General features: G+C 37.0%; 1 long non-coding RNA gene across 1 annotated transcript; it reads right to left on the reverse strand.

Moving 5' to 3' along the window:
- Window positions 1-197: 197 nt before the first annotated feature.
- On the reverse strand, window positions 198-14,101 carry LOC118170407. The gene is made up of 5 exons (XR_004752703.1): window positions 13,959-14,101; window positions 8,786-9,044; window positions 5,895-5,976; window positions 2,303-2,440; window positions 198-308 (listed from the first exon to the last, which is right to left on the reverse strand). It is a non-coding gene; the product is annotated as an uncharacterized LOC118170407 (long non-coding RNA).
- Window positions 14,102-14,622: the final 521 nt, after the last annotated feature.

Here is a 14,622-nt window from a genome sequence, read left to right on the forward strand (position 1 = left end):
AGCATGTGCGGCATAGTGGACATTTTGTTGGATATTTCTTACAAGATTCTTGTGCAACATTCTTGTAAAATTTCTAGTTTTCTAAAAGAAAAAAAAGACAGTCAACATCTTTTTTTTTTTTTCTCCTTTCTTTCTTTTTTTTTTTTTTTCCCCTAAAGTCTTTCATTTAAATACAATACCTGAGGACAATGCTCATATCCAGAGCATATTACATAATGACTTTGCTGGTGGTCTTGGTTTATTCCTCTCTGGTAGCAGAGAAGAGGTTGCCCATGACAACTTGGAGATGACTCTGGGAAGTTTGTATGCTGGATAACACAGAGATAAGTCACTAGCATACCATCTCCTAGACATGCAGATTTAACAGCACTTCTCCACTTTGTCTGGAACAGTGTTAGGTTATAGTGGTCCTGGCTGTAATACACAAAGAAATCATTTTATTCCCTATTGTATTATATCTTTTGCTTTCCCCATACAGAGACTGACTGCTGCATGCACATTCTTCCAGGGCTTTTCCTATTAATAGACAACTTGGCTTCACACGCTGAAATGAAGGAACAAGGTTTCGAGTGCCTGCCTAATTTAAGCAGACCATATGTCATAAGTTATAGTATCCTGTAAGTAGAGAATGAAATAAAGCAAGATTGAGAGGAAAAATAGCTTCCTACCATTAACTGGCCTCTCTGACTCTAATTTTCAAAGACATTTATTTAAGTGTGCTCAGACCTATTTACTTGTTCTATGCATCATGTGAAGTTATGCATATTTCTAATGTATTCTTAATGGGGGTTCTGTCTCAGGAGTAGAAATTCTGACTAGAATCAGTACTAGAACACAACTAATAAGGTAATGATTGTGATTTTTTAATTTATTTTTTTATTTTTTCTCCTGGAACTGCCTTTAACATTTTTTAGTGTGGCCAACTTCACATTTTTCTGCTTTGGCTTTCCAGCTTGCAAGAACTGGAGTGGAGTTGTTTACTATTTATTCAGTGTTCCACGACTGTAGGATAATGCTACAAAAGCTATTGCAAACTTTCTTTTGCTGCTGTTAAATACACTATTGGATGAAGTTTATTTTTTTTTAGCAAATTAAATTAATTATTATTGCTTAACCAGCCCATCTCTGCTGCATAGTTGAAAGAAATGTGCTCTTTCAGACTCTGAGTGGTTATATAATCAGCATTCCTCACAAATATTTGTCTCATTAGGACTAGCAATCCCATTTTCCTGGCAAGTTGTCTAGTGCGGGGGGCAAACAAAATCAGAGAACTAGAAAATGTAAAAATGAGGATTTCCATTTACTTCCTCCCACTCATCTCACACATTTCTACTGTATTATTTCTTCTTTGCTTTGTCTTTCTCTAGATATCTCTTGTGAAGCAACATTGCCAGATCATACCTTTCATGTCAGGGAATGAATAAGAGCATGGCCAGCTGACAGGCATGCATGCTTGCATATTCTCAGGTTTTTAGGAAGTGCCATTCTGTACTTTCAGTATAAACACAATTTTCATTACCTTTATGATCCAAATTGGCATTGTCAGAGGTTTATGTTGGTATGAAAAACAGAAAAGGAAGAAGTTTCAGAGCAGACATAGCTAAAAATTTCATTGTTTTCATATTAGTACTACTTGTGACCAAAGAGAAGAATAAAACATTTGTTGTCTCAAATGGAAGAGAAAAATCTTTGGAGAAGAAAATATTTAGAGAGAAAAAATTGTTGGGAATGAGGAGGATTTTTTGTGCATATTTTCACCAGTCATCATCTGGCTGCCTTATGAATTTGTAATGCTGCATATTGTCTGCAATTTAGATACTCAAAAATGAATAAAATTTAACAAATAAAAGCCACACATGGGAAAAAATATCTTCCCAATCAATTATTCACACTTGAAAATACTATAGTTAAACCTCACTTAATTTAGTTAGTAACTTAGACTTGAAGGTGATGTCTAAAGCTAAAAGAAAACAGCAGTTATGGGAATAGGGAAGGCTGATTTTAATCAACAGTTAAACTTATGCAATACAAAGATCTAAGATGTGGCACACTGTCCTTGAGGAAACAATCCATGGCTCCAGTCCTACAAACCCTTCTGTGGTTTATGCCTGTTTTATTTCCATGAGGACCAAGTTCATATTTGTGTGATATCCAAGAAAACGGGAAAAAAATTGAAAAAACATCTTTGATTGTATATTGGACAGACTGGTCATCCTGCCCTATTTCATGATAATGCATCACCCTAATGCAATTATCTGTGAATTTCTAGCCATTTGGAAACCCACTAAAAAGGTAGACTCACCTGATATTCCATGCAGAGTTACAGGCCAGGAGTCTGCCCTTTGCAACCATGTTAATCTTAATCTGCTGCCTAACTGTATAAACTCATCTGCATCCATACAACAAGATCTGCGTGTCTGGGTCATGATGTCCTTCATTTCTGCAAAAGAAAACCAGGTATTTTGGTATTTCAGTTTTAAAGCGCTGAGAAAAACACTTTTATTATTATTATTATTATTATTATTATTATTTTAATGCTTCCCCTTTTGCTTAGACTAGTGGAGATGTAATTTAAGGAACCATGTTGGCACATCTCATAGACAACATCTTGGAAGTTTCCTTAGAAGCCTAGCAAAAAAGTGCCTGGAGTTGTACTGCTGAATTTGCTTCAGCTTGCTCAATGCAAAAGAGAAACTGAAAAGTCAGGCTTTCTCTGTGTTCCGTTTGAAGAAAGAATTGTGATTGTTGGCAGAGGAAGGAAGGAACTAGGACAAAACAAGGGAAGGAAGAAGTTGTTTTTTATTTTTCACGAGCCAGCTCCTTAATTTTTGCTGCCAAGAGCATAACTCTAATTTACAAGACAAACATAAATCTATTTAGATATTATTTAAATTTAACTTAAATTACAGAAAATGACATGTCATTTGGGATGAATTCTTTGAGTATATAAAGAAGGGAAAACGAAGAAAATACACATATGAGACAAAGGTCATACTGATGTCAACAGCAAATGTTTCCAGTCAAAAATAAAGTTTCTGTTCACATTTAATGTATTTTTAACTCACTGTATATTTGTTTGTTTTTAATATTCTCTCTTATTACAGAGATATGGTCAGAGATCTAAACGTACTTAGGTGTTTCAGTCTATAAACATTTAAACAAGGTATCCTCGAAGCTCAGCACTGAAGGAAGCCTCCCTGTAGTCCTCCTTGAATAACGTGTATATATTTTGGACATAACTAGGACCAAAAAATGTAGAAACAAAATAATTATCTAGATAAATTAGTTAATTGCTGCAATTATTTAATGTAACATCTTTTAAGATTCATGATGATGGCATAAAGGTTGATGTCATGAGATAAGTTGTGAAGATCTTTCCTGCAGAAACATTTACTGGAAAACATTACTCCAGCTATTATAGGCAGATTTTGAATATATTAATATTATTTACTAAAGCCCATCTGAAAGATAGGCAAAATCCATGTTTTTGGTGGGGACACCCTATTAAACCACATTTTGTAATGTGACACCCCATTACAAAAATTGGACACTTAATTACATGCCTTAAAAATGACCTATTTATCCAACCTTCACTGAAGAAATGAATGAAAAAAAATGTTTACAAACATTTAAAAAAAATCATACTACCTTATTTTTTTGTTTGTTTATCACATTATAGCTACAACTCTGACCACAAAGAGAAGCAAGAATATAGACTTCAGTATAAACAGCCTCCAGAGTAACAGAGCACTTCATGAGATTCCAAGAATCACTTTTAAGCTGAAAGATGGAAAAAATCCATTTCTGCAAATTATGTACTTCATAGAGTAAGACTTCTATAACACATACTTTATGATAAGGACAGAGTGTGGGAATACAGTTAAAGAAATCTGCAGCAAATTTAGTTAGATCAACAGCAAGGAGGCTATTTAATTTGGTTTCCATTGATGTAATGCCTTACATTTACTGGGGGACTAATACCTTCCATACATTATGCTAAAATTTGACCTTCCATTCATTTTACTATGTACTTTATAAATATATATATACATGCGACATACTACATGCTGATTCTAAAAAAATTCTTTTCACTGTCATTAAGGAGCATGGGTGGAGTAATGGGACCATGCCTAGAAATATAATGTGAAAATTTGTGGAAATAAAAAGCATGAACATAAAAGAATAAAGCAGCGTTTCAAAGAAATTAAAAATCAAACAGCCAGACTTTGTCTTTAAAAATGTTGGAGTTTTGTTAAATTAAATCCAACAGAATTATATATTCAACCAGATTTTGGATCAGCGTGCATAGTCAATATTTAAGCTAAAAAAAATTTATGATTATAAATGTAGTTCAAAACCTTATAAGAGTGTCATCATAAATGTTAAGATGTCTCATAACCAAAGTCCAAGTAGAAAAAAAATCATGTTATGCAAATGACACATATTAATTGGAGTCTTCATTTCAATTGCAAAATACCCCAGCTATAACTTCTTTGAATGGCGACTGAGGATGTGCAGCACTTCTCAGAAATTCCACCCTAATCAGGACTAAAGAAACAGCTGAAAACATCCAAATAGGCTTCAGCTTGGTGATGTTTTATTTCAATTTGGATCTTAAGTTTGACCAAATTTCATAATGACAATCATCTTCATTTTTTAAAATATGGAAATGACTACGATCATCAAGAGGTAAGACACTGATTTTATTTAGTTTGAGTTTCTATGGGGACTTTGCAGGTGCTCTCTTCCTAATGGATGCTGAAAGACAATGGGTGTTTAGTGTTGTGTTCCCTTTCTTTCTCTCTCTCTCTCTCTTTTTCCAATATGATAACTGCATTTTAACGTAGTTGGAAAAGTGGTGATATTATTTCAGTGAGTGGTATTAAAAGAGATTTTGAAGCAAGAATAAGCACTTCTACTTCTGGGGTGTTTCTTTCCAGATCCAAAGAGGACAATAAGCTCACAAAGCAGAAAGGGACTAATGGCAGTGTTCATTTGGCTTATGGTCTGTCTGGAAAATGGTCACCTAGCTGTGCGATCTGGGATTTAACTATGGAGTGTTTCCTTTTTTGTGGGAAAGAAACAGCCTTCCACGGTAAATTAAGATATAAATAAATCATTTTCTCAAAATATTCAAGGATGCAAAATTCATAATAAAAATATTCAATGTTTTCTCTGATCTTTTTTTGGGCAAATATCTCATGTGTGAAGCCAGGATCTGGTGCATGCCTTAAAAAACTATACAACAAAAAAAAAAAAATAGGAAAGGCAGCAATCTCTGAGAAACTTCCTTCCACTTTTCAGCTGGTGGGACTTGGAATCACCTAGGATGTCATAAAAGCCAGGTAGTCCCAGAGGAAAGCACCGTGATGTGGAGAAAACAGGGTTACATTTTTGACATTTTCCTCCAAAAAGTTTCATATTTTAAATTATTATTTATAGTCCATTAAATTTGAAATAATTAATTTTTAGACAACAGTGTTTTCCAGCACAGCCATAAGCATCAGAAAAATGGTCTACTATTAGAAATGGCATTCCCTCATTCAGAAATTTACTGATACCCACAAAAACTTGCAGTTCTGTAAATTTTCCTCAGCCACCATTGTCAAATGGAAAACCTTTGCCCTAATGTAGTCTGAGGTCTTAGTATCTGATATGGAAAGATTTTGAAGCTAACATCCAAGTTTTCAGTGGCTCTGCCAGAGTCACTCTTTGTACAAATATGTAACCCTCCTAACTGTACAAAATATCAGTCTTTAATGGGAACACCAGCGCTTGTAATGCCTGTTGCATTTCTTTCTCATTCCATTCAAAATCTAGACCTGCATTTCACCCTAAATCTGTCTAGTGTATGGAAATGTCTGAATGCTCTTCTCTTGTACCCGGAAACATACCTGTTGAAGGCTGAATTAAAGCATTCTTTTACTTCTAGCTGTATGAAATTTTGTCAGAAACCTTCCTCTGCCATACACAGACCTATTGGGAGAGAGTTTAAACAATGAAAAGTTAAAAAATGCTTACAACATACAAGTCGTTAACAAATACTCCTTTAATTCACTAATAAGGGGAAAACTTACATTATGAGCTTCACAGGACTACATTTCAGTATTTTGAAGTACTTGTCATTTAGTAAATGTCATTTAATGTGCCTGATTGGGCCTGAGCCCAATCAGGCACAAAGTCATAGTGGAACTACACTGCTTGGTATCAGCTGCAGATGAAGGGGTGGATGGGCCAGTCATTTCCGACCAGGAGAAATGACTATCATCAAAAAAAAGGGAATGAAAAGCAGCATACAGAATGTAGTAGACTAGCAAGCAGGGCCTGTGCTTCCACACTGCACTCTTCCTTTAGAAGCAGTGAAATAGTAGCATTTTAAGGACATTTCCTGGAAAGATATTTCCATTTAAATACACATACATGCCTACAAAAATATGGACTTAAAATATCTTGAAAAATAACCATTAGTCTAATATTTGCTTATTTTTTGGAAGCTATAGGTGAATTTACTGTTGTGACATGTTTCCTCTGAACTCTCCTATATCTTTGACAGTAAACCATAGGAATTAAAAAAGCATTGCTGCACTTTCTGTAGGGGGCAGTCTGATCAAAGTTTTTATTTTGTTTTCTACTAGGAGAAAACATTGAGAAAAACTATTTTGCGAAACCAACGTGTAGAACTTTAATGGTCAGTGTCCAAAATGTTTTCAGTGCTGGTTAACTAGAATTATTTTAAAATTTGTCTAGTGGAGTATTCAGAATGAGTCATGTAGAAATGAATATTGATGCTGCCTCTGACCTCAAACATTCATGGTCTTGCACAAGGTCATATAAGGAGACCATGGAAAGCTTCCACATAACTGACTTGATAATTTCTCTCCTTAGTTCAGCAAGCTGTATATGTGATATATACCACATGGTTTTCAGAGCATTCAGAATCATATTAAGTTCTCATAAAATTCATTTTGTAACTATTTAATTGTGAATGATGATAACTGAAAATATACAAGGAATGTTGGGGCAGGGAGACAAACTGCAAGGGATAGCATTTTGCTGCTGCTGCTGAGGTTATTTTTAAATCTGGCAACAATTCTGTCACCATTACACGCACTGTTTTTCCCAAAAAGATATTCTGAACACAGCATAAAATTCCAAAACCAAAGACTAAGAGTTTTTGAAAAATAAAATGCAAAAGCAGCTGCTTTGCTTCGTGAAATCTTTCTTGGACCTACTAAAATTATTTTTTTCTAGAGCTACTATGCTTCTGTGTGTTCCAGACATATTTAAAGTTTTCAAAATATTTCTTATGCAGATACAAATGCACATATTAAAGAGTATGATTCAGACCAGAAGGAACGATGAGTCAGTCGTATATGCAGCAACATAATGAACCAAATGACAGGAAAAAAGGAAATGGCAGATTAAGGATTCCTTAAAGGCTGAATAAGAAAAACTCAGATCACACAGAAAATTATGTTTCATAGTGCAGTTATTTAAAATGTGGCAAAGGAGGCAGAACCCAGAATGATGAAATTCCAGTACCCAAGAACCCTAGGCATCTCTGGAACTGTGTGCAGTGCTTAGCAAGAAAATGCAAACATTCAGGGCCCAGAACTTTTTTGCAGCACAATGTCTTTCAAAGAACAGACTGAAACAAAACTGTCCGGCTGCAGTGTGAATCTTCAAAAGTACATGACTTTGCCTAGAGTAGGGATAATAGAAGCACCAGCAGAAATAACATTTTTGGATCAACAGGACATTATGGAAAATATAATGAAAATTAGATTGGTCAGGAAAAATTAGACGAGAGTTGGAAAGGATAGAAAACCTACATTAGGTTGGAGGACAAACAAGAAGGTCTTTACTTACTAGGTCCCATTATGAATTTGGTCTGTTAACTTTAGGCCAAAGCAACAGCAAAGCAACAAAAAAGTGTTTTTGTTTTGTTTTGTTTTTCCTTGAAAAAAAAAAAAAGAAAAAAAAAGGAAAAAAAAAAAAAAAAAAAAAAAAAGAAAAGAATTGGAGTGGAATGGTTAGAAAAGGTGAGTTTGGGTGGTCTTCACTTGGCAGCCCCAGTGGATAACTACACTCTATAGATAGTAGAGATTGCGGGCGATTTTCTGATATTCTGCCAAGAGTGGCAGCCACAGATCAGGGTGTAGCTGTGTCACTGCTCTCATCTTCTTCCCTCTACTGCAGCAGCAGCATCTCAGGGCTCTGCTGGGCTATGGATGGGCGTGAAGCCTTCCCTCTCTCTTCCTAAAACATAACCTGGGAACTTTTATTATTCTCTGAACAGCTGCTCCTTGCCTTCTCCAAGAGAGGTTTGTTATATGGGGTAAAAACTAATTTTCTTGATAGAAAGTCCTTTTACAGATGTGAAATGGATCCCTAGGAGGAAAAATAAAGGAGGGACCAAATCCTCTCTCTACTGAAGACCATAACTAAGCTTCTACTCAGTTAAGCTGCAAAAGGGTGAATTACAAATGGTGGGTTTTACGCAAAACATTTTTATGGCTGGAGAAAATAACAAATAAATATTTAAAACAGTGTAAGATACCTCATTTCTATTTAAAAGACTTCTGTCTTCGTATAGTTTCACAAGGCCTGTGGCTATCTACTATCCAATTATATTGTGACTCTCATTTGTATTTGTTATACCCTGTATCCTGGTTGTGGGGTCTAACCTCTACCTGCGAAATATTATGCAATTAATTTATACAAGTGAGATAGTTCTCCCAGCTCATAAAATCTATTAGCTATAATGGCTACATTAATTACTTACAAGAGTAAGACCAACTTGAGGCTTCATTTGGCATCAACTTTACTTTTCTAGGAAGAATGTTGCCAGTTGCTGACCTCCTGGAACACTGTTTTTTCCTTCCTTGATTTCCTCCTGCCTTTATCACTAAATCTTGCACGTCTCCACAGATCCAGAACATGAAATGCTAGTGGTCCTGTGGGATGCTCCTCTGGACGGCAGTTCTCTGGGACAACATTTCCAAGTCTCCCTTTTTGGCTTCCTTTTAGAGAATCCTACAGATCTGTAGACATGAGCACTTTTATAAAAGCTTACTGAATTTAGGAAAATATACTAATCTTCTAAAATTGGGTCATTTCACTGAAATATGCTTGTTATGGAGTTATCAGATCCATCTTCCAGGAAAATTGTCAGCTCTCAATAACAGCACTTAGTCATGCTCTTTCACAGCATGACTCCTGTCCTTAATCATCATCAGTAAAGCTAGGACTTGCCTGTTTGATTCTACTTGGGAAGTTATTAAAGCATGTTACTTCAGCTGAGCGGTATCTTAATGGGGAAATACCACAAAATGGAAAACTTAACTATGTCCTGAAAGAAAGCTTCTAAATCAGAAAGAATGGCCCCCAAACCAGTCAGAAGGTACAGTTATTGCTCATCCATTCCTGTCTGTTTTCAACACAGAAGAAATAATAAACAACATAAAATGCTGAAGACCTACCTGAAAACAGAAAGGGTAACATCATTATTGTCAGACACTAAGGAACATGACTTTGTCAATTAATGCTCTTATCTTCCACAGTCTAATTGGGAGCTTGCATGAATAGTTAATGGCTGAGGCTGGATAGCAGAGAAGGGCAAGTCAAGATCTGTCACGCTGGGATCGCTTGCTGTCAGACAGGCGAGGCGGCGGCTCGACCGCCACTGCTCCCCACGCGATCTGGCTGCGTCTGCCAGCATGGGGGAGCATGCTGGTGCCCTAAGGCGAAATTCTACCCAGCTGATGAAAACATGGATGGGTGGCTCGTGCTTTCTCTGAGATATTTTCATATCATTAGTTTTAATGATGCAGTACCCAGCACCCCGTGCACGCCTTCACTCAGCCCTGCCCTTTGTGCCTTGGTACACATCATTTCAGGCTCTCAACCCCGCACATTCTCTGATGCTTCATTTCACCATCCTTAATCTGGAACAGACACAGGACTTAAGTGTGGATCTCACGCAAGTGGATGGCCTACTGAAGGGCTAATGCAAAATGCTAACATTCTAGTTTCTGGAACAAATGAGCAAAACCAAACCAAACCATCCCCGGGGGGCCGCGGGTCCACTTCCCCCAACAAACAAACAAAAACAAACCAAAAAACAAAGGGGAGGCCAAATCTGGCTGAGCACCAGCACTGACCAGAGATGTGGCATCTAATCAATGTGTCTCTAGAGCAGGAGAGAAAGGTAAAACTGGCTGACCTGCAAAGCAGTGTGGGCTGACACTGTCAAACAACTACATAGTACGCAACCTGAACAGTCACATGAATATCACTGAGGGTCTGCCAGCAATGAAAACAACCTGCTGCATCAAACCGAAGTAAGGACAAAATAATCCTACTTAATGCTATAGAAAATTACTGCAGAAACTCAGATCTGTTTAGGCCAATACAGCATTGTTTGGTACAAGAGAAACACCGGTGTAGTCAAGTCTTAAATAATACAAAGTAGGGACCGCAGAAAACAAGACTGAATTAATTTGCAAACCACACGGTTCTCAGCGAGGGCATATATTAATATGTTTTAAGAAAATATGTTTTTAGACACATTCATTATCTGTTAAAGGATACCAGATAAAAAAACTATGTTTGCTGTTTGTGTTATTAAAGGCATGTTTAATCTCTAATTTATATGAGGATTGGTGTTTGTGGGCCTATAATAAACACAGAAGGAAAAGAATTATTGGAGCGTTGTAAAAGTATTTCAATTAACTTTTAATTGTTATATCTTCAAACATGTATTGTAAGTCCCGTCCTTTATCCAGAACTAGACATTCACAATAATTATCTTGTCATTTATGGCAAACTCTTGTTTTTAAGAAATATATGATGCTTGTTTAAATGGACTCTAGGAGTGATTAATAGAAGTTCATTTCTTTAAATGGAACTGTGATTTGCTGTGTGTATTGCTAAAGGATGCAGTTGCTAAGACACTAGTTAAATAACTGGAAGTTGATTGCACATGTAAATCCATGGAGATTGCATTCTGTTATGAATTTGTGCAGTTTTTAAAGATCCCAATGAAATAATCTTGAATGCTGAGCAGGCAGAAGCTGCACAGATTTAAACAGACAAGTTTTCATCATTAACTCAAATAAAAACAAGATAAAATTAAAATTAGCCAGGGAGACTTTATGTGACCAAGCCATGCACCCTTCCCCACCAACTCTATTTTTAAGTTTAAAGGTTTAATTTTTTAAAAGTTATTATTTTCTAGTGATATCTTATGGTAAAAGACACAGATATTCTATGAGAAACCAGAATATAACAGCTTTCCAGCTTTCCCCTCCTTCCCTTCCTCTCTTCAGGTGAGTGCCTTGAAGAGCAAACCCTAGTCATGTTCCTTCTTGCTTGCTCCCATCTGTCTCAGTTTCCTTCCTGCAAGCCCCACTCAGTACTTAAATAAAGAAGTCATAAGTACCCACACCGAGGACAGGACTTTGTAGCTCGAAAAGTTGAAAGGTTCTTCCTTCCAGCTTTAACTGAAGCCAGAATTGTAAACTTCTCTTCCACAGGGGTAAAGGGAAGATATTTGCTTTTTCTTACCCAGGTTTTCCTACATACGAAGACATTTTTTCCTCAGTGTTCAAAACCAGAAATACAAGGGAAAAAGCCCAACTACTATTTTCTGTCCTAGCATTTGCATTCCACTTCCAGTATTTGCACTGGGCATGTTTAGACATGTCCAGATTTGAGTGTTTTTTTTTTTTTTTTTTTTTTTAAAGTTTCCCAAGTTAATCTAGAGTAACAACATTCAGATATTGCATCAGTTGCATTCTCTGGTTGAAAAAACAAATCACTACCTAAAATCTGAACAGGCCTTTTTATCACTTGGTTAGATACAGCTAATTAGGGTAGCTGATCTGATTGATAACAAAAGTATTTAACACTTTTCCACCCAGTTTACTGTGTGCAGCTAAAGAAGTTTCTAGGGGCAGTACATGAAGATGATTCAGTTTGGAATGTGAGTGCAACTTTGATAATAATGTTCAGCAATAAATCATTACGTTTTAAGTACAGCTGTTGTACATTTAAAGCTTAATGCTTTATATTCATACTATCTTTAATAAAAATAGCTTAAATCATTTCAAATAATCTAATGCATTAATATTAGCAACCAGATATGCTTTTGGAATTAAATATTACAAAATAATATTAAACTGGATTTTATATATTAATCAAGGCAAGTCTTTGTCTCTATCCCTGATGACTAGATAGCAAGAAAAACACGGCTGGATGCTGTTTCCTTTAGAGGGCTACAGTATAAACAGGGATCTGGTCATTGTGATGAAAGGGATTCTAAACTCACAACACACTGTGCAATCAGAATGAGATAAATTGGTAGCTGAATTGCACACTGGCTCCACAAGTGAGCAGAAGTCCTCCTCCAAGAGCAAAATAAATGTACAGTGCCTCTGGCAACTACAGAAGAATAACTCCAGTATAATTTGTTTCTGGAGCAAAACCAAGCGCTGCCAAAAGGTGCCAAAGACTGGGACCCACGAGCTCAGCCTGGTGTTAGTACCAGCGTGCTCAGACAGAAGATTGCATACGCTAAGCAGGGCGAGGGAAAGGAAATATTACCCGTCCTATTTCACAGACAGAGGATGGAGAAGCTGTAAGAGAAGCTATCTGCTGCTACTCGCAGTGAGCACAGCTGCTTTTAGTAGCCAAACTAAATGCAGGATGGCACTGTGCCACAGACATCTCCTAAATGACTTTCTTAGGCAGGGACAGAAAATGAATCCAGTCAGATGGTCGCCAAAGCCACTGCCTTAACCACATTTCCCTTTCTGTTGCTCACTTCTCCCTCCTCCTGCTCTCTCCCCCTCCACGGAGGCAGCTTGCACAAGAGCATGGGGAAAATGGTCTTGGCCAAAAGATCGTCCTGTGCAGCTCCTTGTGCTTTCCTCACTTTTGGGTCATTGAAGTGGTGTGTTCAAAACTCAGCGTTTATCAAATTTATCACCTTCAGTCATTCTCTATTAGACCCAGTAGCATTTCTCTAAACTGCTGAATGTCATTTTCCACTGGTTCCTTTATATTGCACAGCTTGAAATAATAGATATTATATGTAACCTGCAATTGCAGATAATTGGGTCACATCCCCAGAAGCCAATTAAAAAATAACACAGTTGGTGATTTTTTTTGGATCTGAAGAGGACTGGTTGTGCCATCTCACTTTAGTGAGTTTATATATATATATACATCTCTATACGTATGGGAGTTACTTATGGAAATAACCGTAGCAGACCTGAGTGGTAAGCACTGTAATTCAGCAATACAGTATCACTGTCACTTTCTGAACTCTGGACGAAAAATATCAAAGAGCCTATTTGTGCCCTATTATGAAGTAATGAGTATATACAATTTCACGTCTCACAACTAGAATAGTGCCTGTCAGAAGATACACTTTGATTTTTGTTAAGTATAAAATCCACGTTTTCTTTCTTTGCCTTTCAGGCATACAGAACCATAGGATCCATTGGGATCTTTGTTGTTCTGAGAAAATCATGCAAAAAGAGAATATTTGTGTTTTGGGTGGTGGGTGGAGAGAAGTTTTCTCCTCAATGTTCCAGGCCTGATCTCTTACTTCATGTAAAATAGACCAGAGCCACATCCTTGTCTCTTCCCTGCCCTCTCTTGATAATATTTGCATGGGACAGGAAAGGAAACGCAAGTGTTTCCTTTTTTTTTTTTTTTTTTTTTTTTTTTTTTTTTTTTTTCTGCTGCTTATATCGACCCTGAAGTGGCTGGCAGCGGGCATTTGAGGTTCTTTTTTAACTGAGTAAATGGCAGTAAAGGGAAGTCAATAGTCACGGGGCCAGAGTACACCCCTGCCCTGACTCTTTGCTTTGTCAGTTAGATCCCTGTGGGCTGGTGAAGTCCATAGTTGCTGCAATGTAATGGCTACCAGCCTGTTTTCTGAGACTTACCACCTCTTGGGCACCATTGCCACAGCATCTTCTTGGAGAGTTTGGCAGCCAGGACAGGTGAGAGTAGCTGTTCTGGACAGGGATACTGAAGCAGGTCTCTTCACTCCCTCCTTCCTTCCTTTCTCTCCCCTCAGCATTCTAACCACAGAAAGTCACTTGTATTAAGCAAAACTTTATGTTAATTAAATTTCAAACAATTAGACAAATGTAGTATTTCATTTCCACAATTAAAAAGAAAAACATGCTTGTCATGAACTGACAATCATCAACTTAGTGCTTTGGTTCCTGGGGAAAAATCACTTAAATACATTGCACGTGACCAGCATTTCTCTTTCTCTGCACTTTAATGTGTTGGTCATAAAACATCCAACAGAGAGGATACAGGTGCTATAGATGATTGCATGTATAGACAGGAATAGGCAGGAGCTCGAGCATTATATTTATTGGCTTGGCTGTTTATCCTTTAGGCTAAGGTCGTATGCATTAACCTAGCCACTTCCTAGGTTTATTTTAAAAGGAAGAATAAAATACATGCCTAGTAATGCTAGAATCTAAATGGTTCCAGGTGTGGTGTTCAGTGACCATACAGCTAGGCCCCTGTAAGAGATTTAATTTCATTTAGGCCCCCGTGCGGCATGATGACACCCTTGAGCTATCTATGCTG

The sequence above is a fragment of the Oxyura jamaicensis genome, chromosome 8 (genome assembly GCF_011077185.1).
Source record: "Oxyura jamaicensis isolate SHBP4307 breed ruddy duck chromosome 8, BPBGC_Ojam_1.0, whole genome shotgun sequence".
In the NCBI taxonomy this organism is placed as follows: Eukaryota; Metazoa; Chordata; class Aves; order Anseriformes; family Anatidae; genus Oxyura; species Oxyura jamaicensis.